Below are 25,201 nucleotides of genomic sequence, written 5' to 3' on the forward strand. Positions count from 1 at the left end.
TCCCGGTACTTAGCACAATTCAGGAGGTCGGATATTTGTATAGATCACAGCACGAGTCCAGACCTGTAAGGGATTATGCTAACAAGTTTTGGAGCAGATCCGAACAGTGCTTTCAGGCCTTAGCTGTTCTCTAGTGCTTAGAGCTTAGGAGGAGACCCTCACATTTGAGAGATGCCCAAATACCTGCCTCCTTGACTCCTTTTGGTACCTTCCCATCACTGTGTGCTGGAGGAAGCATAGCTCTGCTCCATACCTCCTGTGCTGAGGATACTCATTTGCAGTGTGTGTAGACCAGCTGCAGGACCATAAGCAAGATGCTCCTGACAAATGTCATGCTTGTCCCAACTCAGAGTAAAGGAGAAGCCGGCACAGGCTGGATGTTGGGACCATGTGGAGTATCTTCTCACATCATTTGGAAGGCAATTCTTGCTGTCATCTCCCTAACCTGTATTACAGGGCTAAGAAAGAGGGGGATGAGGGTCCTAACCCCTCGTGAACAAGGAGCAGAATAAGGCACTTGTGCAGGGCTTGTGGTTCCCTGTCTCTCAAGGCAGGTAAGTGACAGCTACTGCTGATGGCCACCCTGTAGTTTTGGCCCCCTGACACTAGCTGTGCTCCTCACGGCTTCTGGTACAAATAAAGCCACCGAAGGGGACAGGAGGGGTCTGCAGGCAATGCAAGCAATGGATGAGAGTACAGCTCCCAGCTGCCATCTTCTGCCTGGGTCCTGGGGTGGTTGCTTTGCCCTGGGGAGAAGGGAGGTGGTGTCTGGTAATAAACAAGCAGGCATGGAGTGAGACACTACTGAGCCTGCTGTCCTTCTCTAGCAGAGCCCTGCGTTGCGTACAAATCAGTCTGTCCATCTGTCCACACATCCATCCAACCAGCCGTGGCAGAATTAGAGATGGCTGCGATGGGGGTATTTAGAAGATTGGCACATCAGGCCAGTTTTGAACTGTAGAACTAAATCTTACTAAATTTGCAACGGGCTGCTTGCTGATTGTCAGTTCTGCCACAGTGTTAAGCAGCATCACCGCATATACAAGACTCAGCCTCTAGCAATCCTGTATATATTAGCTGTAAAAACACACGACTGATGAATGCTGTGCAGTGAGCGCTGGTGGCTGCAGTCTTGGTGGCTCCTGGCCACCCAGGTCAAGGTGACCAGACTCGAGAAAGCAAGTCAGAACCAAACTGCTTGTTGGTTTTTTTTCCCCCTCCGTCTCCCCTCATTTATGCCTGATGTTGTGCTATTGCCCAATCCCCAAAAGGGGAGGGGTGGTGGTAGCGGTGTGTTCCTCCATTGCAGATCCTGCTTACCTTGCTTTCTTTGTCTTGCCAGCCATCCTCCTTGTGTACTGGGGGGATGCTCTGCTTTTTTGCAGCCCCTTTTGTTTATCCTGGCCTCCCTCCGGCAACTTTTGCTACCGGGATGCCTCCTAAGTGTGCCTGCACCACCTCTGTCTGCCTTTTTGGTGATCACAGTGCTGACATACCTACGCAAAATTGTGTCTGACCGTGCCATCGGTGTCAGAAAGCACTTGCACGCTCTTGCTAGCTGCACTATTTTAGTAAGCTTATACTGTGGTTCAAGGCAAGTTAATATTAAATTTACACCGGTCAGTGTGTTTATAATTGGCGGATGTCATAGGTGCCTGCGATGGCTAGGCGGGCTCTCACGCTTGGCCGCATCAGCACGGCAGCATCACTCAGTTGCTCCGGTTTGGGTTTCGCCGCTGCGCGGTGTGGGAGGGAGCGCGCGGGCAGGCGGGCGCAGGGCCGCAGCCCCCCCGCCATGCCCGGCCCTGCCTGACGCGCACCCCGCCGCGGCCCTGCGCGGCCACGCCAGGTCCCGGAGCCGCGCGCTCCCCGGCAGAGGGCAGTGACAGACAGACGGACGGACGGACGGACGCACAACGTAGGCCAAGTGGTGTTTTGCTCTTCTCCAGGGCCCTTCAGGCAGGGATCTCGAGCCAGTAAAGCTGCCGCATAAGCCGCATACTTAGCTGCTCTGCTGGATGAGGCCAGGCTGCTCAGAAGCTGGCAGGATCAAGGCTCCGTGTCCTGTTTCCCCAGCTGATGACAGTGCCTGCAGCTCTGGCCCATAAAACCTGAGCTCAGTGCAGGTCTTTGGTAGGATGGGGGTGGGTTAAAGAGGTCCCTGCAGTACGCTAGTTCTTGCACAGTTCTTAGGGAGGATTTCTCTTTGGCGTAATTTATTTTGAGGGAGTGTTTCAAGGTGGGCTGGGGGGGGGGGAACTCAGATGAAAGCCCATATTCTGACCATAGATTTTTTGCCTGAACAAGTACAACGAGAGCTTATTGCAGATGGAGACCGTGGGAGGTGATGCCAGGAGAAAACTCCCACCCTAAAATCTGCATAAAGCTAATAATATCTTTTTTCTTTGACTAGCCACCTCCTCCTCCACTTCCCTGCTGGTCACAGACACCCTGGCTCAGAGCATCACACCCGTACACCAATGCACACAAACAAAACCTGTGTGTTTTATGCACCGACTCACCAACTGGTGAAACTTGAAGCAGGACAGCTGAAATAAAACATTCAATATTAGCCCGTTAAAAATCCAGGAGGGTCTTTCTGTAAATCAACTGTCTCCTGGTTTGCCCCAAATAGCGCAGTGTCCTTCTCATACTGTGCCTATCCTTGTGACGTCCCAGAAGCCACACAGCAACTCGCCTGGCTAGTATTTAGATGGGAGACCTCCAAGAGCTTCGGGTTGTTGAGAAACAAGTATTGGAGGTTCGGTAAGTGGCATTTTCCTCTTCTGAGTCAGTGTCGAACAAGCGCCCATTCCAGCAGCAGCAGATCTCATTCTTCAGCGCTGTCATTCTGGTATCCAAGAGCTCTCCAAAGTTAAAGCCCATCTTGTCAACATCAGAGGCACCGAGGTACTCTAGGTGCTTGCCAAAGGGGAGAGACACATGCACAGAACATGGTCCTGCCACCCGTCACAGTGTCAAGTGATGGATGGGACCTTAGCATTCAAGTATTGAGGAAAAATGATTATGTTTTAATACAGCAAGGGTCAGGTTAGATGATGATAGAGGAAGGAGTTTTTGAAGGAGATATTCGGATCTCCCTGTGCTTCTCCCTTTTGCTTGATAGCATCAAGCTGACAGCAGCTGGACCTGACCCTTTCTTCCAAGGGTTGCTGAATTGCAGTCTCACTTTTCTCGCAGTGCCTGCTGCTCTTTCATATATATTGCTTGCTGTGTTCTGAAAGCAGAACATCTGTCCAGTCTATGTTTCCTCCACACTCTCCCTTGTGGTGACATTACTGCTAATTTATACCTGATGATTCAGAGCAGAAGGTGGAGAAGATGAGGATGTTCTCAATCAGGAGCAGGGGAAACTGCACCTGGAGAGTATCTTTGCTTGGCTAAGCTGGATGTCTGGATGAGGACAAGCTCCATAATCAGAGAGGTTCATCTTTATGAGCCAAAAGGAGGTTTTATTTGCCAGGAGTTTACTCTCCTGAATATTTCCAGTGACATCCAGAAAGTCACCAGAAACTGCAGACAAATTCAAGACTGGTCACACAGTAGAATATGGAGCAGGGGAAGGTTTTTATGTCAGAGCAAAGCAGCTATGTAATGTGGATCTTTTTTTTTTTTTTTTCTTTTTTTTTTCTTTTTTTCCCCTACCTTCCTGGGGTCCTGTGCCATCATAAGGGTGTACAGCTGCAAGAGGTCTATGTGATGGCTCTGGGCAGGGTGACGTGCAGGCAGAAGACACCCCGCACAAGGCAGGTATGGAGGTGGGTAACGTTATAAAAAATAAAGCAGAGGAGAGGGTGGTTCTTGCAGTTCCTTCAGAGCTGGGGACAGCCTGGCCTCTGTGGCCTGATCCTAACTGCTCCATGACTCCAAATGGTGTGTGAGCTTACATAGTGGGGGACAGAATTTATACCCACCAGTGCCTGCCAAGGATTCCCACCACTGGGGACTTAATCAGTGACTGTCAATGCTTCTGCGGGGGTGACATTAGAGTTCCTTTCCACAGGATATTTCAGGGGTTTTTTTCCAGCTTGAGAGGGAAATAAGAAGCCTGGTAATAGATTTTCCCTGATTTCATCCTCAGACTGATGTGGGTGGGGAGGCCATAGTGATTACTAAGGACACGGTGGAGGTTTTCTGGGGTTCCTAGAAATTCAGTATGGGTGCTTCCAGCTGGGGCTGTTTTGTTTTAAAAGTGAACGTGAGCTGTTGGACCTGGCGCTGTGGGATGCTGACACCACCTGGCAGAAGGTTGCGCTCAGATCAGGATGACTGTATGTGTTTAATTTTGAGCTGGAGGAGGGCTATGGTGAGTCCTGGGTCAGTGACAGTGAGGTCTGGACTCCAGATGTGCGAAGCCTGGCAGCACGAGACGGGAAGGCTGTTTAGAGAAGAACGTTTTGGAAGTCTGGGGGAGTGCACAGTGGGATACTAGATCTCAAATTAAATCTTCAGCCAAAAAGGGAGGAATCTAGCAGCAGTTTTATCAGGCTGGGCTACTGCAAGAATTGCTTCAGCTGCAGGCCAGGAGTGTTGCTGAGAAATTGGCTCCTGTGGCTGCCTTATCTGATGGGTCAAGGGAATGGCTTCCAGATTTTGCAAAGTGGTTCATCTAAATGTGGGGCAGTGGGACAGTGAGCTGGCTCGGGATTGCTGGGTGAACTTTTGAAAGTGCCCAGCATCAAGCGGTGCTTTCGGCTGAAGGTTGTGTGTGTCTGAAAGCCGTATTGCAAGGACAGCAGGGACATGTTACTGCCAAAAAGCTGCAGAGCTTCTGGTGGTTCTGAGAGCTCAATGATCCTGATGGCCTTACCCCCTTGGCTCACAAATGGGAAGGAGGTTCTGCAGCAAATAATGCTCCTTAGATGCAAAATCTCGTGCTGGTCAGTCCTGTTGTCAGCTCCTCAGATGCGAGTGCAAGATGGCTGTGGGTTCCTTGAGCAGCAGGGAGCATCTCCTGCTGTAATCGCCTCTGTGCATGGCCCCATCTGCTCCTGTTGCTCTTGGCAGGTGTTCAGTGCTTCCCGTGATATGAGCTGTCATGGCCACTGTGCTCTGCACTGATGAGGCATCCATTTCCAGAGCAAAACCCAAGCATCTGACAGCACCGTGACTGTCATTGTGCATGGTGTGAGAAATGAGCAATGCCAAACCGTGTCTTGAGTCTTTTGCAAGGACTGTGACTGTAGGTAGGCAAACTAGACATTTCTGGTGTGCCCCTCTCTCTGCTCATGCTGCTCTTCAGCTTGACATCCCTTGCATGGTAAGAATCATGCTCATTTTTAAATTGCATATTTAAGCATTTTCTTGTAAGGAAAAGCCTTAGAACAGGAGTAAAAAACTAATGGTACAGAGAGAGGGAGTGCCCACTAACAGGCAGGTAAGCACCTTGCTAGTGGGAACCACAGTCCCTACAAATATCAGGTTTTTCCAGGAGTAAAGGGCAGCTGTGTGAATTTTAGGGATGTGAATTCTGAATTAAGCACTGAAAGTTCTTGCTGTGTGTCTCTTAGGTGCCCAGTATCTTTGGTGGATGCATACCACTGGAGATGTTCCCTTGAAAAGCTCAAGAGGGAGAGACTAGCTTGTATTCAGGGCAGGTTTTGAAGGGAACATGGTGAGGAAGTGGAGGACAGATGAAATACTATTTGAGCACTATGTTTTCAGTGGGGCAAAAAGGTAGGTGGGAAAACAAAACCACATTTGTATTATGGCGGTTAAGTGAGTGACTTCAGAGAGGGCTGCTCTACTCCCCAAAGAAAGTTCAGAGCCAATCTCATGACTTGCAAGCTGACCTCCATCAAGGAATTGCTCTTTTCTGTATATTTTCAATTCAGCTGCTGGTGGAGAGCTCTCAAAATCAAGAAGTCACCCCCTCCGTGGCAGTGGTTTTAGGTATGACCACCCATTCCAGCCAAAAGGCCAACAGCTGGTTGGCCATGGATGCCATGTGCTCCTACCTGCTCTCAAGGGGTTTCCCACAGGCCAGGGCAAGCAGACATCAGGCTCAATGTCTTATGGGGACATTTGTGTAGGACCTCTGTTTGCTTTGGTGGTAAACTGAAGGTTTCAGGTTAGGTTGCCCCACTAACTCAGGTCCTTTGAAGGACCATTGGACAAAGGTAATTTTGAAATGGCATCTGGTCTAAGTTCCCTCTGGAGTCAATAGAGAGAGATGAGTTGCTTTAGACATGGAGTTTGAATTGTCTTCACAGGCTGCAGAGAAATCACAGAGCAGTGAGACATCTTATTCAAAATACAGCTGGATAGGGTGAACCCAGCCCTCAGTCCTTAGCACTCTGGGTTGAGATCTGAAATGTTTCGACTCTGAGAAACCCCCATATCCACTGGCTTTCAACTATTTCTCTTCCAAGATTGCTTCATTAATATTACTCATCCCGGCAGCCCTTGGAGTGGCCCAGAATCCCATTTCAGGAGGCATTACACCAACACAGCCTGCTGCCATCCTGTCCCTCAGTGATCTTTGGAGCGCCTCTGTGGACCTTGTTTGGGTTTGCTGTTATAAATTGTTAATGTCAGTGATGATAAACCCCGAGTGAAGCTCCAACTCTAGGATCTCCAATGTAGACCTGAGCTGGAGATCCCATGTGGGACCCAGCTCTTACCCCTGGCTTCTTTCTCCAGCACCCCAGTCCAAGACGCGTAGCTGACTGCAGAGGGTCCAGGAAACAGGAATGGTTTAATGCTTTTTTAAACAGTTTCCTAATGAGAAGCACATGTCTTCTGCGTGGGTTGCTGCATGACCAGAGCACTGTGACCTTGTCCCACAGGACCATGATGCACCATCTCAGCTCTGCTCTGGGAGCGCCTCCTTCAATCTGAAGCCATTGTAGCCTGCCAGGGAGCTTCCAGGAGAGCTGTGGGAGTGGGTTTTCAAGAGTGGGTGTTGTGGGGACCTTTCCATCAGCAGGTGTAGGGCAAATGGCCAGATAACAACTCGGAGCATAGCAGGGAATGGGGCAAGCCCTTACAAGGGAATGTACAGTATGCTGGGCACACGCAGGCAGCATCCATCAGCAAGTACAGTAGCAGCCTGGAATAGTTTGGCTGGGTAGCCCTGCATGAGGGAACGGTCCTGAAATAGGTTGATAGTCTTAATGTTATTTTTGTTGCGCTGGAAACCACAGCCCTGGCATCCTGAGTGGCTGCCAGCCCCCAGGTGGCTGTGCTGGGGTGGGTACCCCTCTGCATCCCAGCATGGGAGGTGGGGAAGCCACCTTTCAGTGGGCAGAGGAGGGGGTTTTAGAGGGAAATGGTGAAAGGTTTGTAAAAATGAGCTTGCGGTGCTCTGGAATGGAGCAATATGAGCACAGCATGGGAAGCCAGTAGCCTGTGATGCTGAGGACCAGAGACTGAGGAGCCCACAGAGGGATCCCTTCTCCCCTCTTACACTGGTTCATTGTGTGGGTGGCAGTCAGTGCTGCGTTGCTGCAACAACCTTTGTCTCAACAGTCCATGCAATACAATAGGTGCTTCTGCCAGAGCCACCGTCTTGAAATCAATCTCAAACTGTAAAATATCTCCCAAAGTGATGGTCTCCACTGGGAACTGAATGATGCTCAACCAAATTCCAGGTTCAGTCAAAGGCTGGCCCAAAAGAAGCCCTAGGGTTGTAGCCTTAAAAATCACTTTGGGCTATGAAGTTTATGAGATCTGTAGAAACTTTCTGTCTTGGGTAACTAATTTTTAGCCAAAATCTGTGCTTTTCATATCTCACCATGGGACAAACTTTAACAGGAAACAGTTGAACACTCAAAAGAAAATTTTGCAGAAAAAAAGGTGTTAAGCCTAAAATTTCATATGGGAAAGCTGGGAGGAAAGCTGTGCCAAGCATCATGTATGAAGCAAACTGACTTTATTGGGTCCTCAAAATAAGTGGCCACTTTCATAAGGCGATGATGATTTCCAGATTGAATGTTCCTGACTGCTTGGAGTGTTAGGGGAGAGTGGGCTAACCTGCTGTCACTGGATTTCGAGGTGGATCACTTTTTCTTACTGCATCTGAAACATAAGCAAAGCATGGAAATTGAGGTTGAAATTGAGGGATCTGTGAGCCTTCATGTAGCTCCCAAAGAGTTATGCTTGAAGGCACAGCCGATACATCTACTGAGGTCCCTGCACAGTGACAGTGAAGTGACATGTAATCATAAAGAGAAGTATCTCCAGAAATAGAAGCACAGTTAGATGCAGTGTGTGCCCCTCCTATGCTCCTTTATTTATGGGGTACAAAAAGCATGAAGGGATCACCTCCCTTCCTCCTTCATGAGGCTGCTACTTAGGCAGAACTGGGGCTCATTTTGTTTTATGGGAGGGTGTGGAGGTGGGGGGATGTTTTTTGGGTACATAGGAGATGTTCCCATGCAAGAATACTTAAGCATCCCATGTCCTTGTGACTCCCTGGTGAGTAAGGGGAGGCTGTTCCTGTGTTATAACAGGGAACTGAAAAATGAGTGTTTCAGATGAGTACAGAGAAAGGAGGGGGCTGCAGGGAATTCATAGGTTTCACAGATTCCCCACCTACTGTCCATGGAGTGAATTGGCATAGCTCATTTATTCTTGTCACTATTATAAGCTTCTGTGAACACTCTCAAATGAAGTTATACCTTGTTAAAACACCATCTGTACGGGCACAAGAAAAAAAAACTATTCATGGGTTTGTCCTGCTCCTCAAACAGTTGAGTTCCTACCTTTGCAACCAGCATCCAGGTTTCTCTTGCAACTTGTCATCCTCCTTAGGAAGGACAAAACCCCTCCCATGGCCCTTCCAGTGAACTTTCTGCCTGGAAATCCTGAAGCTGTGACTTCATTTAGAGCCTGAAGGGCCCAGCTCTGGATTGTGTCAAGCAGGATGTCCTGGGACTTGAGGTCTTGAGGAGAAGTGATGGATAGGAAAAAAAAAAAGAAATAAAACGCCATTTTTGTTTCATTTCCCAAAGGCCTCCTTAACACTGTTTCATTTCGAAACAAAAATATGCAAGAGCTGTGCGCTGGAATGGGAAGATGGTCTCAATTCACAAGTGTGGGGTTAGCTCCTCGGCTCGTGCTCTGCTCCTTCAGGGTGTGCAGCGAGGGGGAGAATGTCTTTGGGCAACATAAGATGGAGAGGACTTTCCAGTGTCCCCTGCCTTCACCTTGCTTGGGAGGAGTGGGGGCACGTTCCTGAAGTCTGCAAACCAAGTGCACGTGAGGTCAAAGTGTTTTTGGAGTAAATATTAAGCTTGTAATACATGGGCTATTGGATGGTTGATCATTGCACAGCCGCAAGAGTGCATTTCTCTGTTTTTAAAGTGGATTAAAATGCATCTTTTCCTCTAGATGCATTGGTAGATGTGATGGAGCTTTTTGTGGTTCTCGGGGAATCAGGAGAGTTACACGAAACAGCTTCTCTCCTGAGGGTCCCCTTCCAGCATCTCTTAAACCTGACATAATTGCTCACATTTTTAGAGTCTCCAATGGTCAGAAAGATCTTAAAAATACTTGAAGACAGTGGGCCAGAAGAAGGGCTTGTGGGGTTTTATGTAAGATGATGCTGTGTCTGTGAGAACAGCCATTGATTTTTTTATTGAAAAAATATATGTAATAAATGCTATGCTTGGTAATAACATTCCCAGGCTTGAACCTAAATGTACAGAGGAATTGAGAGCTATATATGAATTACAAGTTTAGAAATCAGACCTTTCACCTACCCATCTGCCCCGACTCTGCTTTCTCTTTTTTTAAACAATCGGATTAAAACATTCCTAGTGATCTTTGCCTGTTAAATATGAAGTATGTAGGGAACATATCATATGGGGTGTGGTAGTAAAGGTTTATTTGCTCTCATTTGGGATGAGTAGGATAATACAGCTTGAGCAAAATAGACACAAAAAATAACGTAGCCTAGAAGTGTTTACAGAACAAATCCAAGTTACAGTACCCGACTTAACCTGGGTATAGTTTAGGTATCTCAGGGATGTCAGGGAACCTGTATATCATATGTTTATGCATCATACACTTTTAAGCACAAACCTATTTCTGCAATCTTCTCGAAAGTGTGATCTTATAATGGGGGCTGGGTTTTGGCAAATAGCCAGCTGTTAAACCAGAGCTTTCTTAACGGCATGAAGAAGAGAAAAAAAAAAAAAAGAATATGTTTTTGGAGTGCCTACAATTTTCCTCCAGTAAATCTTAGTCTTATGTAGGTTTTGTGGACTGGTGGGAAGTGTTCAGAACCCCTTGGAAAAGCTGGGCTCTCCCCTTTCAGCTGCCATAAATCCCCGGTTTGTATGCAGGAACAAGGCAGCGAACTGCAGCTGTCCCTGCCCACCTCCTCACCCACACTTGGCTTTGCAGCACGTGGGCTGGAAAAGCTCCTTGGGGAGTGCTGCAGCAGGCACAGCATCGAGGGGGACTCCAGCTGTGCAGGACGGACATCATAAACCTGTTTAAAGCCCTGTGGATGCTAGTGTGCTTCTGCCAAGAGGCAATATCAGACCCCGGGGTGGGGCAGTGATGTTTTGGGGGGCTGCATCCCTTTGGCTAGCAATATCTGTGCTGGGGGTGCACTGGGGCAGCAGCCTGCAAGGCTGCACGGGCTGCCAGCACCATGGTTGTGCCTGGTGCTGCTTTGTGCTGGGGCTGTGCTGTGGCTTTGCTTCCACTCCCGATGCAAGGAGAAGGAGCTCTCTGTTCCACGTCAGGGCTTTGTTTCACTTGCACCTTTGACTATGGAGGGCTGGGGGAATGATGTGGTGGTGGTTACCACTGATGGCAGGATGTGTTACCTTTCCTGTTGTCAAGAGCCACTAGGATAAGTCATACTGGTTTTCCCTATGTGGTTGCCTGGGGGGGTCAGGCCATTTCCTTACCTATTTCCATTGGATAAGCAGTCTAGTCCTGCCCCTTCCTTGTCAAGGGACTGAATTTCAATTTTACCTGCACTTTGGAGAAGACCTGGGCTAGCCCTGTGGAGCAGGGACCATGGCTCCTTGCCAGCACATCTTGCTGGTAGGCTGGTGGGCACCAGCACAAAAAAATAGGTAACAAAAATGGCCGAACTCATAGAAAAAGTTATAGTGGGCTTTTTTCTCTTAGCTACATTTCCAAACATGGACACTTTGATGGGACATTGGGGCATCTTAGGTCAAATTAGCATTTATAGTTATTTCTCTGTATGTGCCTATGTGTCTAGCATGGTACCTACACATTCATAAGAATGTGGGATGTGGGACTAGGAAGGATCACCTGGGTGTAATCTATGCCCCTTTGTGTTTCGGGCAGCAGTGACATACAGCCACCCCACATCCACCCCACATCTTCACTAATTTAGTCAGATCCATCTGACTGAAAAGCGCTTTGTGTCTCGTAGTCCTTATTGGAGGGCTGTTACAGGCAAGAGCTTCTCAGAGGGTTGTCTTCTCTCTAATTTCTCGCCTAATTTATTCCTGGCCTCTTCATACCCGTTTGTTCCTGTGCCATCATTGTCTTTTAGCTTCAATAGCTCCACTGCCTCCCTGGTGCTTGCCCCTGATGTATTTATAGACAGCAACCGTGTCTCCTCTCAGCTTTCATTCTGTGGCCTAAATGAGCTTTTTTAGCAGATAACTACCTAGGGAGCAGAGATGTGTAGACACATCTCAGCTGGCCTGACAGTGGTGGCGCCTGTAACAGCCCCGGGATGTCGGGGCATAGTGGGCTGTGCCATCCCATCGAAGAGCCGTAGGGCAACGTGGGCAGCTGATGTCCCTGCTGGTACATCCTAGGTGGCAGCACACGAGTGTAGTGATGCCCAAGAGATCAAGTCCTTATGACATTGACTGGTGAAGTCATACTGCCTTTGCGCTACATCCAAAAGGATGCTGTGAAATTGCTAACAACTGAGGAGGGAGCTGTGCCGATGCTTCAGGAACCACACACAACCCACTGGTGAGAGACCTGGGAGTCAATCGTTTTACTTTTTCCCTCAGAAGTTTAAGAAGTGGTGCAAGCATGAGACCAAACTGACATTTTCATTCAGAGATGCCTCTTCCTACCATACATGGCTCAGCTGGAGAGGTGGTGCACTCTCTACCTCTGGATGGCTTTAAAAAAACCCCAACAACCTAGCCTGTCCCACTCTGTCCAGCCGCCATGGAGCACGCAGATGGAAAAAGGCACCAACTGTGGGAGTAAGAGTTTGCTGCCCATCTTTGACTTATTCTGGTGTCTACACACAGGTCTCTGGACAGGGTATGAAGGGATGGAGAGTGTGGCTTTGCCACAGATGCATGAGGTGACCCTGCAGCAGCTATTCCACCTCTCTTCGCTTTCTTGTCATCTCTTTGGCCTGTAACGCTCCTGGGGACCACATGAACTCAGCATACAGCCCACGGCACGGCAGGGGACCCTGGCCTTGGGGTTTCCAGGAGCTTCTCCAGCAATGCTGGCAATCTTCCCTGCGTTGTTTAGTGTTCCCCTCTGCCCCTGAGACACCTGTTCACGTTGCAATATTTACAAGGGTTGATGGTATTCCACGGGAAGTCTAGCTGCATTTTAGCTTATATTTATGTGGTTCTCCTACTTCACCTATGCTTAGGGCTTCTGCAACATCTGTCATCACTCAGAGGAAAGGAAGGAAACAATGAGTCCTTGCCTGAAAGCGATTTTTCTTTTGCAGAAACTTGATGAAAACAAAAGTCTTTTTGGGTCTGTCAGAACTGAAAATGTTGCAGCTGAAAGTGGCAGGGGTAATTTGCTTTCCCTGACCCGGTTTGTTTCTGCCACCTTGTCGCCCATCCTGATGTCTCCTCTTTGGTTGCAAGCTGTTCTCATGGTGCAGTGTGGCTGAGCTTCCTGACCCTGCAGAAAGTGGAAACCCCAGGAGAAAACCACAGCTCCCATAAAGCACTGTGATGCACATTTTAGGTCTGATGGCTTTTGTGTGGTCAAAAACTTCCATGCTAAAAATGACATTTTCTAGGGAAAGGTTACAACAGTATTGACGGATATGTGGCCATACATGGAGAAGATAATCCAGCCTAGTTATGTGCACCCAGCTCTTGCTGTCCTGTTGTAAGAGTATTGGATACAGCCACTTTGCATGTGATGGGCTGCTTTGAGCCTTGGCTGTACCTTAACACAAAGGCAGTAACTGTGCACGCTTTACTTCAGGAGATATTGGAGAGTTAAGGCGAGGCGCTCACACACAACTCTAAGAAATATCACAGTGAAGACCAGCTATAGAAAGATCTTGCATCCAGTGCAGGGCTTTTACTAAGCATACATATTTGGAGAAGATGATTTCTCCTTTTCATCTGTCTCTCTTTTCTCTTCCTTTGCTAGCCAGTCCTGATATCAGCACCTGATTATCCGCCAAATTAAAAAGCCCTCAGTTCTGCCTTCCATGCCTTGACCAGGTTAGCAAACTTCTTTCCCACTGACAAATTCTGTGAGATTCCTGGTTTTCTTCACTTTGGCAGCAGGACAAACTCCAGAAACATTTTACATGTTGAGGGAAGGGCAGGGATCGATGGAGAGCCAAAGCCTGGTGGCATGGACACTCATGTGGGGTAAGAGAGACAAACTCTCCTTCTCCAGCGTGGTGGCATCAGTGTAGGGACAAGCTGCACCACTTCAGCTTGTTAGCACCAGCAGGAGCCAGTTGAGGGGCCCAGTCTGAAATAAAATTATCCCGTTTTCCAGGTGGGGCTCAGCAGGGTCAGATGTTTGTCACAGGGATGGGGGGACAAAACGGTTTGGCCTGCAAGAGTCTGGGGACATGCACTGGTGTGCTTGACCCTGGGGATGTGAGCTACCAGCAGCCACAGCGCCAGGGTCCGCTGCAATGTGCCCACTGAGGTACTGTGACACACGGGTCATGCAGTGCCACCGCCGGGACAAAAACACGTGGCATCAGCTGGGGAAGCGCTGAGCGACGTGTCCTGCTGGAGCAGCACAAGCATTTCCAGGCAGAAAGCAATTTGTCAGATTGTTGTACTTGCTTTCTTTTGACCTGTGTGATCAGGGGCAATTTGCCCAGGCCAAAAAACCACCCCAAAAAGGAAGGGGGACCGCGGTTACAGCCTTCTTGCTTACAAGAGGGGCTGTAAAACTTCATCTGAGGGAAGTGCTCCGTCCTTCCCCTTGCAGGGCTGCCTGTGCTTGCTCAGATTTTCAGTGTCTCCGTGTGCTGGAGGGAGTTGACCATCACATTTTTGTCAGCTCCCTCCTCAAAGGCAGAACTTGAGGTCCTGCTTTTCTTTTTCTCTTGTTTGTCTCCCCCCACCTCCCCTTTTCCCCTGTCCACATGACAGTCATAAAAATATAATGGAAACAATATGGGAATAGTCCTGGTTAGATCAGCTTCCTTCTGGATAAGAGCCACGTGCAGAAGCTGGGGAGGCTGTGAGATCCCTTTGGAAAGCCACCAAGGGTGGGTCAGGGCATCCATGTTTCCAAAACCAGTGCTGTGCTAGCACCATACTGGCAGAGTGAGGCCAGGCACTGGGCATCACACTGGTGGGATAGGAAGCCCCAAGATGAGGTTATTATATTTGATTTATTTTTTTTTTTTTTTCACTGAAAGGGTCTTTGGGGCAAAGCTGCACAGCCATCAGAGGGTGCTAAAAGCATCCTGAATCCTCTCCGCCTTCCACCCTGGCCATGGGGCTTGCCGGTCCCTGCTGGGCAGGAGCTGCTGTGGATGTGCCTGTTGACTGTAGCCTACTGGCGGCTGTTTGCAGCCAGGAAGGACAATAAGCTGATTGCAGAATCCGGTTTAATTACTCACAGCACATGCCATTAAAAGAAATTGGCTTGGCTTTTTCAGGAGCAACACGTCTGAACTGACTCACCTTCATAAAACTTGGCTCACATGCTAATTAGATGGCTTGGCATAAAAAGGTTGAGCCCCTATTCTACCACCAGCTCTCAGGACCCAGTGTTATTTAAAGAACCTAGGTTTCCTTATATAAGAGTTCAATTGTTTTTTCAACAGAAAAAAAGAAAGACCCCAAAAAGAAAAGAAAAAAGAAAAAACCCCAACCTACTCTTTAAACAGAATATAAATTTATACATCATTGAGTTCTTAATTTTCATGGAATTTCTCTCCCCCTCACAGACAGAAGTTGTATATACAGGATTTTAGTATTTCCTCTCCGGCTCCAGCCCCAATTTGAAGGACTGTAAAAGTTTGAACCGATTCCAATAGCGCGCGGTTTGCATGGTCTCTGCTACGCTGCAGAGTCAAAACAGCCCACACAGTAACAGACATGCAGTAAATCTTGGGAGAAGTGTTTCCTTTCTTCACACACACACACACAGAGGACTGAAATTCAATTACAGTTTTAAAATAATACTGAAATTTGGAGGCAGAAGATGAAAAAGCAAGCAATGCTCCTCGCAGCAAGGAACCCGGCGTGTTTTGAAGCCCTATCAGGTTTCACTGCGCTCGGAGCCGATGATAACGTGTTTAGCATATTCTGTGGTCAGTCTAGTTTGCAAACATGAACTCATTATTAGTGAATAATCATAACAGTTAATTGTCTTTGGAGAGAGATTGAGAGTCCCCTCGCACTGTGTTTTTTTGCCTGTCCCATGTACTTTTTCACAAATCTTGGGAAGAACAGAATGTAAAACTGCAGATCATCAAATTAGCCTTTAATAATGCTGCAAGACCTGCATGCACTGCAAATAGACAAAATCCTTCATTCTCTGCTTTTTCTCCCTCATACGTATTATAAACAAAGGAAGAGAGCAGCAGGCTGTGTGCCAAATCTACCCATGTTTTCTTTTTATTTTTCCTTCCACCATGCTTTTGCCTAATTATATCGTGGTGCCTTCAGGAGAGGGGCCACATCATCAGATATTTGCAAAATGCTCAGCAGCAGCAGCAGCAGCGATGGTTGCACCTAAGTCAGAACCCAGGGCTTTGCTGGCTGAGTGTGAAGCACATTTTACTAATGGAGTGGCATTGGGTTGGGATTTTCCCAGCAATGCTCGCATCGACCCTGCAGCGTGCATCTGGGCTGAAAGCTGTGGTTCGGGACAGATCCATGAAGGAGGTTGAGTTGTTATTTTGGAGAGGAAAGCAGCTCGTTCTGTGGGAGCAGCTGCTGTTCACTGTGCAGGAATGAGCCCGGAGACTGGGTGTAAAGCCTTTTGTTTCTCTCCCAGGCAAAGAAGGGCCATGGAAAGGACCCACTGAAGAGATAAATGTGACAGCTGGGGAGGAGAGATTGGACTGGGGAGGGGGAGAACAAGGAGAGATAGCAAGAACAAGGGCGGCAGCAAGAAGGTAAAGCCAAGGAAAGGCAAACGCAGCCCAGGAGCCCAAGAGACCTGAGAGGCTGAAACATTTCCCACTCTGAGCTTTGGGGGTTGAACTTTGCTTTGGAATTGCTTTCATGATCGGGTGGAGAATCCATGGGGATTATACCCTCACTAGCTCTCCCCTTGGCAGCAGCATTTGTATTTTGAGGGTATTTCAAGGGATAGCTCAAGTCCTGCTTTCCCCTTGGTAGCATGGTTTCTTGCTTACAGATATTCAGCTGCCTGGCACACCCCAAAAGCTAGAGGAGCTGGGCTGTGGAGATTGAAGTTTCACCCTTTGCCACAGAGGCTTAAAAAATGCCTTTGGCTGACGCATTTCTGAGAATTAGCCAGAGGAAGGGAGTGCACGAGGTGTAAAAAATTAGCATCTCCAGACACCATGGGAGGTTTGCACCTCTGCTTGAAGTTGCCTAACTGAAGTCTGAGCTACCTCGTCCTGATTTCCATTGCCTTTACTAACAGAGTTTGGGTTTGGGCTTGTAGCTATGCATACATAGTTCAAGCCTGCATCCCTGTGAGTTCAGGTGGAGCAGACTAGAATTTTGGTGCAGTGAAGTATTAGGGAAATGTGTCCCTGCCCTTACCCAAAAGTTTAGATAGCAGATGCCATAATCATTGGAAAAACACTGATCTGGTTTTTTTTTGCCCAGTTCATTCACATATTTGAGAGTGAAAACGCTTTCATAGCTCAATATAGACTGGTTTTGATGCACCCCACAGCTCTGAGAATCCCAATGGATATGTAATTGTCTGAGCCATTTTGAGTCACCAGACAGGTTATTTCAGTCACTGCACATTACATTTCTGGGAGCCTCTAAACTGAGTGCTTGTTGTCTCATAAAACTGGTGTGGGATGGGCTTGGGAGACAGGATTTAGTAGTACTTCATCAGGGCACTTGCAAGTACAGGCACCAGAGCCATTAGGGGCTTTGGGACAGCCAGAAACCAGAGTGTTGGGGAGAACAAGTCCCTTTGCTAATGAAACAACTTCATTTTTGTTTCCTATTGAGAATGATGCCCAGAAGATATTGCCTGGGGCCAGAAGCTCCTCTCATCTACTGCATGGGCTGTACAAGTGAGGATGGCTCTGTTACTCAAGGTCCATTTAAAAATACTTTGATGGCTCACAGGGAAGGACAAATTAGCTTAATCTTACCAGCTCTTAGTGGTTTTGGTGGTTTTTTTTTGGTCCCAGGAGACTTCAGTGCTTGTCCAAAGATGCAAGCTGGGCATCCTGGCCAGCGGTTTGGTCAAGTCACTTGTTCCTCAGAGGCACTGTGCTGGGTGGCAGCTGTGGAGTTATCTTCTAGACTCTTTTGCCTATTAGACCCCTTCAAGCGACCTATGTCAGCTGAAGTGCTGCATCACTGCCTCTCATTTTGCCTCCTTTTCAGTTAAAATAAGTGAGATACAGTCTGGCTGCTGGTGCAACAAGTTTCACTATTACAAATCTTGTCAAAAACTGCCACCTGAAGGTGCAAAACAGCTTTTTGTGCCAGAAACATGGGCTTCTTGTCACTAGAGGGAATTTCTTCTAGTTGCTGCTAAGCAGAGGTCTCCTAGCCTCCAAATAAGCAAAGCACCAAATGTGGCATCTCATACCCGCTGAAAACTAGTGGTTTGGAGAAAGACCTTTCATTGGGATGAGAAGCTGAGCTGTGAGAAACAGATTTTTGTTTGTTTGTGTGCCTTAGTTACAGAACCAAGCATTTGTAAAAAATTTAGGTTTTGCTCCCGCCAAGCTTAAAATTTTTAGCTTTCTTTCAATAACCCAAGAAATTAAAAAACATTCTTGTGTTAAGCCAAATGTTCTTTTGATTTGAAGCAAAACATTTTATTTTCAGGCCTTTGTAGAAAAAGCAAAGAACCAAATAACCATGTGGAAGTGGTAGCTGCCTTATGTCCAAAGGCCCATCTCTTTGGGTGTTTACCCACAGGGAAGGAAACGTAAATGCAATTTCCTTCCCTACTGGTCCCCACTGGACCCTCTGCCCAGCTTCAAAACTCAGCCTCTGAGGCGATCAGGCCCACCACAAAGCTATAGGATATTTAGCAGAGGATGTTCTTCAAATCTACTTTTTAGAGCTTTGTATGATTAAACCCTAAAAATCCTTTCTGCCACAGAAGAGACTATGGCTTTCTCTCTCTAGTCTGTAGATTAGGTTTCCCAATATTTATAAAATCATAGAATAGAATCATAGAAACATTTAGGTTGGAAAAGACCTTCAAGATCACCAAGTCCAACCATTAACCCAGCACTGCCAAATCCACCACTAAACCATGTCCTTAAGCACCACATCTACATGTTTTTGAACAATTCCAGGGATGGTGACTCCATCACCTCCCTAGGCAGCCTGTGCCAATGCTTGACCATTCGGTGAAGAAATTTTTCCTAATATCCAATCTAAACCTCTCCTGGTGTAACTTGAGGCTGTTTCCTCTTGTCCTGTGGCTTGTTATCTGGGAGAAGAGACCGACCCCAAATCTCTATGTATGAAAAGTTTAATAGTGTCAGTAAAAGAAAACGGAAAATCCCACCAGAGGTCTATAATGGGGTGGCTCAGGTGGCACGCTGCAGTCTGTGTCTAAACTGGGAATATATTTTGCCCAAAGCTCAGCAAACCATGATGCTTCCCACAATTCTGCAAGTGGTTTTGTGTCTCCTGCAGGTCACCTTCTGGGGGGCAGCCGAAGCTGGGTGCTGCCATCCCCAGCAGTAGGAGGTGGTATGTGGTCCCCGGCTGACACATGGGACAACTGGCTGCTCCTGCAGAGCTGACCTCAATAAGCCAACCCACTGGGCTTCCGTAATGCTCAGTTGTGTAGCTCTGCCCTGTGCTCTGGTGGTTTGGGGCAGGAAGATCAGAGATGCTCAGATGGCCCCAGGCACAGGAGGAAATTGAAGCAGGGTCCCTCACAGAATAAGTGAATATACTAACCATGAAGCCATTAGATAAAAGAAAGGGGTGTTGATGTGTGTAAGGGAGAAACAACCATAAATGCATTTTTGGATGAATTTACTCTCCACCAAAAAGAAATAGTATGGCCTTCTCTCCTAAGAAGTCACAGCCTCCCATTGAAATCTTTGGGTTCTCTGTTCACAGAATGACCTTTAATTGTGTTAAAGACTGCAAATCTCTGTTTTGGGGAGAGTGGTAGCTAGAATGGAATGGCTCCTTACGTAAAGCTGAGAGACATGAATAGTTCAAGGCAGCTGCAGGGATTAATGCTTTGCAGGGCGGCTCTTTGTCTTGGGCCATGGAAAGGACTGGTATTTGGCACTCTGTTTTGTTGCATATTTTATGGTCTGGAAGAGATCTTAATATCTTTTATAATGCAGTTGCTCCACAATGGCTCTCTTCAGTGGGGCTGAGAGCTCATTGGTATGAAAACATGCACTATTTTTCTTTTTGTATGGGTGTATGGGACAGGATGCTTTCCACCAAGGAATTCTTTCCAGGTGGAGGTAAAAGACTCACTTCTAGAATCTGAGATTTCAAAGGTCATGAGATTTGGGGTGGAGTTGTGAGTTTTGGCAAGATGACATGTGTTTTTGGTTTGGTTTCGGCTTTCAGAATGGGAACATGCCGATGTAGTGAGCCATTGGCACAGGACACTGGGGTCTCAGACCATGACCAATGCTCTGTGATGCCAGATGTGGGGGATACAAGACTATCCTCAGCAGACCTCAGCTGGAGATACTCAGCAGTAGGATCTCTCATTCATAGTAAAGGAGATGATCTTGAGTCTTGCAGGATGATTTGACCTCTGAGGCCCACTGCTATTGTATGCACTAAGCCAGTGTGCTGATCGCTGCATTTTAGGCAGACAGAAGACACCTTGGTCACACGTCTTACCTGCAGAAACTTGCTACTGTATCAGTTATTATTCCAAATTTTCTTCATGCTGCTTCTTTCTTGCTGTTCATTTCTTCTTTCTAGCTTATATGTGCTTTTCACTTGTTTATTACAATGGCATTTCTCTTTTCTGTCTCAGCCTTTGCTTCCTGAACCCTTGCAGCATGTCCAGCCACTGCTGTTGTTGAGTTGGAGGGACAAATCGGATGCACCCTGCTTGTAGGCTATAGGAAATCTGTAGGGATGTGGTCCCATTTTGAAATTTTGTAGAGGGGAAATGCACGTTCTGTGAGCTCATCCACTGTGATATCTGTTGGGAGGAACTAGAGGTGTTATGAGCAGTGCTCAGCTCACCCAAACCCTGTCTGACAGGAAAAGGAATTCCTGTGTAATAAAAATTAAGATAATTACCTATGAAGAAATGTTTCATTGTGGAGAGTATTTTCATGCACATTAGTGCACAGGAGGTCAAATTCAGAGAACATAAGATCAAGCCCCCTGAGAGGCGATTTTGTTTTTCTTTAAATTACTAATTTGGGTTTTTTTCACAGATGTTGTTGGGTTCTGGGCTAAGTCTCCACTTACCTTTCTGGAGAAAGTTTAAAAGTCCTAAAAGCTATGGGAACTTTGGGCAAAGGGAATGTCACTGTTCCCTCCACTTCGTCCACATATATTGAGGAAGCTATTCCACATATAATGATGAAGAAAACAGCTTTTTTCTTCTGGCATCTCAAAGTGCAAGCCTTGCTGCATCTGACACCCCAGTCAGGAGTGCACCTTGGCAGGGCTAGACCTGCTCATCTCTGGATGTTAAGATGTGAAGAAGATGGAGTTTAAAGGAGTCACAGCTGGTTGTGGAGAAGTATCTGGTCCTCACCTTTTATTTGCTCTGATTCTGCCTGAGCAAACTTCACATCAAGGAATGGTGAAACTAAAGCATGATTTTCTTGTAAAAGAGAGGGAAAATCAAGAAAAAGATAAAGGCAGGAGGAATAACTATTATACGTGCAAGAGTCTGGGGCTTTTGTGGCTGGGGTAAGGGCAGTTAGATGGAGGATGAGGACAGAGCTGTGCAGAAGACCCTGTTTTGCTCTTAGTCTTCTACTTCTTTACAAATACATGTAAGCTCAGGATTATTTGCATCAGATTCATAGTAGAGTTTGCTAGGAGAGGTAGTGGGGGATGGACTAAGGGGGAAAAGAAAGTATGAGAAACCACCTTCAAGATATTCAGAATGAGGAGAGATGCTCTTGCTGGTCTTGGCTGTAGACTTGGAAGACCTTGGTTCTGTCCTGGGGTTGACCATTAGGCACTATGAAAGTTTTCAGCTCATACATTTACTTTGCAGTTGTAACAGGCTAGAAGCACATACACTCAGCTGTCACTCAAATGCTAAACCCATCACTCCGTTCATTTGTGAGTGCCTGTACATCTCCATAGACTTCCAGTGTGGTGCTGGCCACATAATTTCTTCATAGTGCTTCAGGGAAGCTAGAAGGATGATAAGAGAACGCTTTGACTGAATCCCTTGAGCGTTAGGGAGCCTGCTTTATCAGTTTGAGGTACCATACGAAATACATTAGGTCTCCATCTGGTAAATAATTCTTGTCTTTCCATCAAAGGTATCTAAGAAGGAGATAAGCAGGGTTCCTGCTGACCAAAAAATGTTATCTTCTCATCTAGTTTGGATCTGCTAAAGGCCAGCACTGGCATATTAAGAGCAAAGATTTGCAAAAGCAGCTGTTTCTGTCTGCAAGAGAAGGACAGTGATCATGTGGTCAAACACCACCTCACAGCTGGGATCCACATAGAAACAGCAGAAGCCCAGGTCTGAGCTTCCAGGCAACATATTGCTGACAAATGGGATTCCCAAATGCTTGGACTCATTCAGATTTTGATTTCTGGCGGGTTTTTTCTGTTTTATGCAGTAGTCCAAGGGGCCCTTGGAAGAATATGTTTCACTGCTCTGTGCTTCCAGAGAGACTTCATGTCAGTTTGATGTGGAGGGGCCTTGGACCCAAGTGCCGTCTGAGCAGCAGGGATTGCCTATCTGCTCATCTCCTTCAGCTGCACTGTCCAGAGAATATTTTTTTCCTCTCTCCTACTTACTATTACCTCCTCTTGTTTGTCCTTGATTTTATCAGCTGAGAAAATATGCCTATGTGTTGTCTACAATGGACTTTTGAATGAGTGCCTTTTGGCCAGCTGGTGGTGTTGGCATTTTGATGCAGACTGGTGAGAAGAAAGGAGAAGGAATCGGATTCAGGACTCCAAAAAATGAAACCACTTCATTTTTCATCCCCTTTGATTAACTCGCTGGTTTATTTGCCTGTAACAATGACAAATGACGCCACCAGCTGATGCTATCACATTTGGCAGAGTCAGCCTAGTTTTGAACTTGGCAATTAGAACTCACATCAGACAGATTTATGGTAATGTTTCACAAACTCTTGGGGGAAAAAATGTCTCTGACAGATACAAGCGAAGTAGGAATCTGAAAGGTTCTTAACAGCAAGAACAAATAGTTCCTTTATGTCCTATCTATTTATTCTGAGCTACTAATATCCACTAATGCTACCCACTATCATGATCAGAGGACATCTGTGGTTTATTCTCATTGTTTTTTTGTCTGTTTTACTGTCAGTCTAGTCCTGCTCTTATTTACACCAGTGTAAATTGGGAGCACTTCCATGGAAATTAACTGCACTGGCTTTACTGTAGTACAGGCTCCAGAAAATCTTAAAATGCCTCATCCAAGCAACTGAGGGCAGGTGGTTGCTTGCTGAAGGAGAAATCTCACCTTCCACTTAAAATGTGCTTCTCGCTTTCATGGCTTTTAGAAGAAACTCTCTAAATGCAGAATGCTCAACCCAAGAAAGCAAATTTAAACTCCAGATGTATTCGTCCCCTTTTGTGATTATTGCCTGGGAGGTGGCTGGGAAGGTGTCTCGTGGTTGTTGAGTTTTCAGGTCAGATACTGCTGAATGTCAGGGCTTTGCAAGGGAGTGACCCCACGCCATGCTTCTTGCATCCATTTATATCAACAAAAGTTTTGTGCGCAGAGATGCTCTGTATGTTAGAAGAACCCAAACTTACTGCTTTCCTGAATCACGTCTGATGTGTTTTACAGCCAGTGGAGAGGAGCAGACATCTCCGACTCCCCTGAACTGCTTGAAATGCTGCATTAGACCCTGACAGGCTTGAGAGTGGGGTCTGTGTGAACCTCATGAAGTTCAACAAGGCCAAGTGCAAGGTCCTGCATATGGGTCAGGACAATCCCAAGCACAAACACAGGCTGGGTGGAGAAGGGATTAAGAGCAGCCCTGAGGAGAAGGACTTGGGGGTGTCATTGGTGACGAGAAGCTCAACCAGACCCTGCAATGTATACTCGCAGCTAAGAAAGCCAACCATATCCTGGGCTGCATCACAAGAAGTGTGGCCGGCAGGGCAAGGGAGGTGATTCTGCCCCTCTGCTCCACTCTGGTGAGACCCTCCCTGCAGTACTGTGTCCAGCTCTGGGACCCTCAACATAAGAAGGACATGGACCTGTTGGAGAGAGTCCAAAGGGCCGCAAAGACAATCAGAGGGCTGGAGCACCTCCCCTATGAAGGCAGGCTGAGAGAGTTGGGGTTGTTCAGCCTGGAGAAGAGAAGGCTCTGGGGAGACCTTATAGCAGCCTCCCAGTGCCTGAAGGGGGCTTATAAGAAAGAGGGAGAGGGACTTTTTACAGGTGCATGTGGTGATAGGAGAAGGGGGAATGGCTTTAAACTGAAAGAGGGTAGATTTAGGTTAGATATTAGGAAGAAATTTTTTACTGTGAGGGTGGTGAGACACTGGCACAGGTTGCCCAGAGATCTCCCATACCTCAAGTGTTCAAGGCCAGGCTGGATGGGGCTTTGAGCAACCAGATCTAGTGGAAGGTGTCCCTGCCCATGGCAAGGGGGTTGGAAATAGATGATCTAAGGATCATGTCCCTTCCAACTCAAACCATTCTATGATTCTGATTCTTTGATTAGGGGGCCATGAGTCCCACCTAATGTCCTAAAGTCCACTTTAATCCCCATCATGGCTATAGCAAGTGTGGTCAAAATTTGACCTTGCAACTTCTGTATCCTAATCCTTATGTCCCTGCAAGCCACAGCATATAAGCCATGCCCGGGAAGATGGGAGAGCAGGAAATATCCAGAGGAAGCTCCAGGTGTGGCTCACAGGAGGGTAGAGCGTTCACATTAGACACTGCAGGATGGGAGCAAGAAGGCAACTGGGACATTTCTTGCCTACCCAGGCACAGAGGAGTGGGGGGTGGTTGTGTTCAGATCCACTTTGCTGGGAAACAGCTCTAAAAAAAAGCAGGGCTGTGATCATTCACGCTTGCTGGTATGTGCCATACTGCACATTCAGGAGGAGGATGAGTCAGTAGCAACACACCTGGTTGGTCCTCCAGAGGAGGCACATGTATACCTAAAGGGCCCTGCCTTTGCCATGAAGTCAAAACTCATGGATTTCAGGCAAAGTTACCAAAGTGAGTGGCTGTGTTGTAAGTCTGACCTGTGCAATGCAATGCACTCATCCACCCCTCCCCTCCCACAGCGCTGTTAGCAATTCATCTGCTAATGCTCCTTGTCTCTCTCCACTGCCCATGGCTTTTGTTTAAATGTTAATACCGTGTGTGCTACCTTTTATCTGGAGATGAAGATGGATTGCTGTGTCAGGCTGGATTTAAATTCATTTTGCTGTTAAAAATTTGTAATTATATTGAAAGGTTGTATGAAGTCCAAGACCTCTCTGGGCTACTGTGGTTAATTAGCTGCTACAGATATTGCGCATTCAATCAAATTGTTCTCACTGCATTAAATTAAGTTCTTAAACATTTGAAATAGCCGAGATATTAGCAATGGTTGATCGCTGGAAGGTCACACACTTCGTTACTCATCCAGGCCAAGTGCTGTGTGTCAGGCAATTTAAGTGCAAATGGATTTGCAGGTTGAAAAGCCCTCTGAGAGGGCATTTGCTAATGG

At 47.0% G+C, this 25,201-nt stretch overlaps 1 long non-coding RNA gene across 2 annotated transcripts in view; it reads left to right on the plus strand.

The window, feature by feature from the left end:
- The first annotated feature begins 1,890 nt into the window (after nucleotides 1–1,890).
- The window catches only part of LOC129734708 (uncharacterized), a 29,028-nt gene continuing 5,717 nt past the window's right edge, over nucleotides 1,891–25,201 (plus strand). Inside the window, exons 1-3 of one of the 2 annotated variants that reach the window (XR_008730224.1) lie at nucleotides 1,891–2,766; nucleotides 3,694–3,779; nucleotides 12,674–12,743. This is a non-coding gene — a long non-coding RNA (uncharacterized LOC129734708). The remainder of the gene's footprint in view (nucleotides 2,767–3,693; nucleotides 3,780–12,673; nucleotides 12,744–25,201) is intronic. The other variant, XR_008730225.1, reaches the window with a different exon arrangement.

This window comes from Falco cherrug, chromosome 1, assembly GCF_023634085.1.
Source record: "Falco cherrug isolate bFalChe1 chromosome 1, bFalChe1.pri, whole genome shotgun sequence".
NCBI lineage: Eukaryota > Metazoa > Chordata > Aves > Falconiformes > Falconidae > Falco > Falco cherrug.